Below are 4874 nucleotides of genomic sequence, written 5' to 3'. Positions count from 1 at the left end.
AGGATGAACGCCCCTCGGGAGCCGCTGCAACCACCATACAAGGGCCCCTTAAAAGTTCTGGAACGAGGCGAGCACTGAAACTGGACGTCCGTGCCGGGCCCTTGTCGAGGCTGAAGGCCTTCGACGAGCCGGCGGGCCCGCCCGGTGACCCCCTTGACGGGATCACGCGGACGGTTTGCTTCGCTGAACCCGCGCGGTTTCAGCTCGGGGCATACTGATGTGGCGGCACATCGGAGGCGTGAACCTAAGCGCCAGTACGGATTTCGAACCCACCACTGCATTCAATGGCTGCAGAAACAGCTGACGGACTGATATGTGGCTGGGATGACAAATGTTAGGAATGGTAGTTTGTCAATTGAGTCTCGTATAAGAAAACAGGAGTCACGTCCTCCGGCCGGAGTTAAACAATAAAAGAAAGCAAATTTGATGTGAACTGATTGGACGATTGAAATTTAAATATATTTTTGTGATCTTGTTGTTAATTAAAAGACGATAAAGAATTTTGGACACACTAAAGCAGAAACCTTCTGCCATATACAGTCGGTTGCGACAATATGGTAATAGTCATTCCAGACGTGTCCAAAATGTAACGTGCGCAAGGAACCAGTGGAGTTTTTTCAGTTCAGTCAATGAATCCTAACAGACAGTACAGTTTTTGGTAACGGAAGTGAAGGAATACTAGTGTGGTCTTTGGGGTGTACCCGCCCAGCATGCTGACCATGCTGGGTAGATCACCGGCGAAGGTGCCCGCCATGCCATTATGTCGAGCGTGAATTTTGCGGATGTTACCAAAGGGGAAGTTTGACAAGTCATAAACCGCTCGAAAAACAGGAAGGACCCAGGTCTGAATCGGGTGCGGAACTTCTGGTACAAAAAGTTAACCAGTATACATGGTCACGGGCAGCATTCCGGACATAGCATTGGTGACTTCCACATTTAAGTTATGACCGGGACAAACTTCTACAAGTACCCAGGAATTCTTCAAGGAACCCATGTTCGAGTTGGTAATTTGAAGGATGCTCTACTGCCCGAATTCCTGCGACGTGTAAAGCTGGTACTGAAATCGCATCTCTCGGGGAAGAATAAAATAAACGTGTTGAATGTACTCGTATTTGCTATCCTTTCACTGGCTTAAAAATTTGGAATATTGCCGTGAACGAAGACCAATCTGTAAAACGTCCAATACAATGTTCGATGGGGAATTCTCTCACTAACCAACCAACGGCCAACACCACGTCCTTTTATTTTTTAAGTAGGTAGAATCGTCCGAGCCTAAATTCTTGCCACTTAGTGCTAGTGTTAAGTAAAATCCGGCATCTGCCGAGGTTGTGATAACTCGGATAAAACTGCTGAGATACGACTGTTTTAAAATCACCCTCCGGAAAATTTTGCTTACCATTGCGTAAATGCGGTGACCCTAAAGAGCTTTCAAAAATTGAATTATTAAATACGTTTTTTTTTTGTAATAAATAAAATTATCTAGATCGTGTCACTACCTTGTGTGCCATGGTTTACGGTCCATGGGTTTTACCTGCCCCTGGAATTCCCGAGACGTTTATTTTCCGTATCCACTGTTCTGCACCATAGCCTAGTCAGCAATGGAACTGTGTTACGGTGAGAGTACGACTGTCGCATCACCTTGGCACCAACAACGTCAACAAGGTTGTCAACCAGCCAAAAACCGCTGACAGGTTTGCCAGTCGTTAACACCGACTGCACGTGCTGGAGCTAAGTATAATAGAATGCTAGTAGCGACGTGAAGTCTTGAGGCGGGTTAATACCACCGAAAATTCCTTTCCCAAGGGAGATAAACTGGCTAACGGAATAACAAGGGAGGGGACAAAATGAAAAAACTCATGATGAGTGGCCGCCGTTACCGTTACTACCATCGGGTTCAAAAAGGAGGTTTCGGGTATGGAGAGATAAGAGGATTTGAAGGAACAGATGAGTTTGTAGAAGATCTTCTTCGACGATCTCGATCTGTATGGTTTGGAAGATAAGGGGATTAGGATGGGTTTGACATTTAGTGGGGAAACTGAGGGCATGACAGGCTAGTTCGATTCAGGTTCGATTTGGGTAGAGAAACAGTTGGACCAGACGATGAAGTCAAAAATGAGGAGGGGAAGCTGTTTGTAGCAAAATAGCTTCACTTTCAGAGGTGTTGGGATATTGCTTTTCAAGATTGGGTAAACGGTTACCGCAGAATACGATAGATTCGCATTTCTTTGGGTTTAGGGAGAGTTTCGAACGCGTGAAGTACCGCTAAAGCTCGTCCAAATAGGAATACATTCGGGCTTCACCGGCGGGATCTTTTTGGTGGAGGGGTAAAGGATGAGGTCATTCGTGAATTGGAGGATTCGGATTGGGTTTGGGTAGGCCTGCCGTGAACAGGGAAAAGAAGGTAACGGAAAAGATTGATCCTTGAGGGATGCCAGCCGGATTTGAGTTGGGAGAAGAAAGGTGCTGTTGGAGTTGAACTTGGGATTTCCGCCTGTCAAGAAAGCTAAGAATTAGCTTGCAGAGGTGCGGATGGAAATGGAGGATTTCAGAAAGCTGACAAACGAGTCCGTATTGTCATACGGAGTCGAAAGCCTTCTTTATGTCATGGAGACAGGCTATTGTCGGCGCCTTCCGGTTGAGGCCTAGGAGAACATCCGATTTGAGCACAAGGAGTGCATGCTCAGCCGAGTGTTTCGGTTGGTTGGCAAATCGAAAGTCGGGGAGTGTGTGATTGGAGTCACAGTGCTTGTCATTGATTGCTTTTATGATCCGCTCGTAGATCTTGGCGTAGGATGATAGGATCGAGATAGGCCTGTAGCTATCGAGTTTTAAAAGATTGAGCTTCTTTTTGAGCCATTGATTAGGCAGTGGTTAATCATAGAGGATATGATGGGAGCAATGCTAGACGTGCATTTATTTAGGACGATGCAGGGGATTTTGTCAAGTCCAACCGATTTCTTATTTTTGAAAGAGGCGATGAACGTCATGGTGTAGTCTAGACTGGCAAAGTGGATGGGGAAGGTACTTTCACGCTGACTTGGGTCGACGAGTGTTTAGCTGAAGCGATTTTAAATAGGTTGAGAGATATGCAAGGAGGAGAGCGAAAGAATTTGGGAGATTTTTCCGCTAACCTTCTTGTCAAAACGTGGTTCACGGAAGTGGAGGGTGTGCTTGAACGAAGTGATCTGGGAGGACTTTAATCTTTTCTGTGGGGGAGGGGGGTGTTTTGGAATAGCACCCCGTTTGGTTGGCCCGATTTGCCTAGACGCGGACAGGTTTTCCTTAGTTCGCTATATTCAATATTTACAATATATGCGGTTGTGGAGATATTTAGTGTAGACGGTCAGGACTCAGGGAGGGCAATGACGTTACGGCAGTTTAAGGTACGGGATGGGATCAGTTCGTTACATACGTGCTGAATTGTTTCAGTGTATCGACGGACTGTTTGGTCGATGGCGTTATTGAAAACTGCACTATTGGAGTAGGAGGGTTTGAAATTTAGATGTGAAGCCCTGGTTGATACGTTTCCAGTTTGTGCGGTGGAAGTTGTGGACTGAAGCCTGGGTTGAACGAATGACTGTGTCCGGGAGCTTGATTTCAACGATTATAGCATCATGGCCACTGATGCCAAAAACTGTTTCAAGGAAGGAAAAGGTATTTGGGTTGGGAGGTTAGTAGTTAATAGTCTAGTATATATTGTATATATAGTATAATAGTTAGGTTACTGGTGATCAAGGTGGGAATGGTAGTAGACTTTGTTGAAGGTTGGAAGGGCTGGGCTGAAGTGGATTAGGCTGATGGTGGGCTGCGTGGTTGTAAGGAAACAGTGAAGTTCTTCCAAGTTCCGGTTCGACCGTCGATCGAACCAGGGACGGGTATCTGACGCTGAGGTCTCTACCGATAATTAAGAACCACTGCTTTGAAGGTGTTGAGAGGTGGGTGTATTTTTGTGGCTAAAAATTTTTCGGAGATGAGGACGGCTGTTCCATCGCAGGTGTTGCGGCTCTGAACGTTAGCCTGTGGTCAGGTTGAAATTAGCACGAAGGATGAGGCTTGTAGTCTTCTGGGTAGGGAGGCTATAAGTGAAGAACTTTTTACGGTTATCCAGTAGCATCTGCCTTGCGGTAGAGTAGTCCTCCGGTGTTTTGGTTAGCATTTGGTGCGACTTAGCTGACTTTTAAATATCTTGGGGTTCTCCACGACAACGAGTGGAAGGATTTTTCGACTTACCTCCTGTTTGTTTCTTGGCGTTGCACTGTTGGTGGTAGCGATTGGTTGCCCTGTCACAGTTCTACCAAAGATTGGTTGGATTCACCAGCTTGAGTTCATGGATCAGCCGAATCATCTATTTATCAAAACAAATTTGCCGGTTGTGTATAAGCCTTTTTCGTTTTGGGGTATGCAGCCGTAAGTTCAAAGAGAGATGTATTAAAAATGAAGCATCCAACGAGGAAAACTATTGAAAACAAGATGTTTCCGTTTATCAGTAAAATTGTCAAAGAAATTTTGAGCCGATTTTATGAAAATATACATACATATTTGTGCCTACGCTATTTGAACGATATGTTTGATGGCCGACTTTTTCCTATCTTAAACGGGAACCTGTTAAACTGCGGAAATATAAAACATGTGAACATTTTCTCTCGAATATTAGATTCCTCCCGAACCACCCCCTATTTCATAATCCTAAAAAAAGGTGCATAAAAAACTTCTCTTTAAATATGTTTTACATATGTTTCGGTTCCCTGTGATAGCGTAGCAAAATTATGCGAAAATACAACATTGAATGTCTTCATATCCTTAGCGCAAATATGTTCACATTGCCTCCCAGCATGAAAGTGTATCCACGGATGTATGACATTTACATCGATTGT

This window comes from Hermetia illucens, chromosome 5 (genome assembly GCF_905115235.1).
Source record: "Hermetia illucens chromosome 5, iHerIll2.2.curated.20191125, whole genome shotgun sequence".
Classification (NCBI taxonomy): domain Eukaryota; kingdom Metazoa; phylum Arthropoda; class Insecta; order Diptera; family Stratiomyidae; genus Hermetia; species Hermetia illucens.
This window is presented reverse-complemented; position numbering follows the sequence as displayed.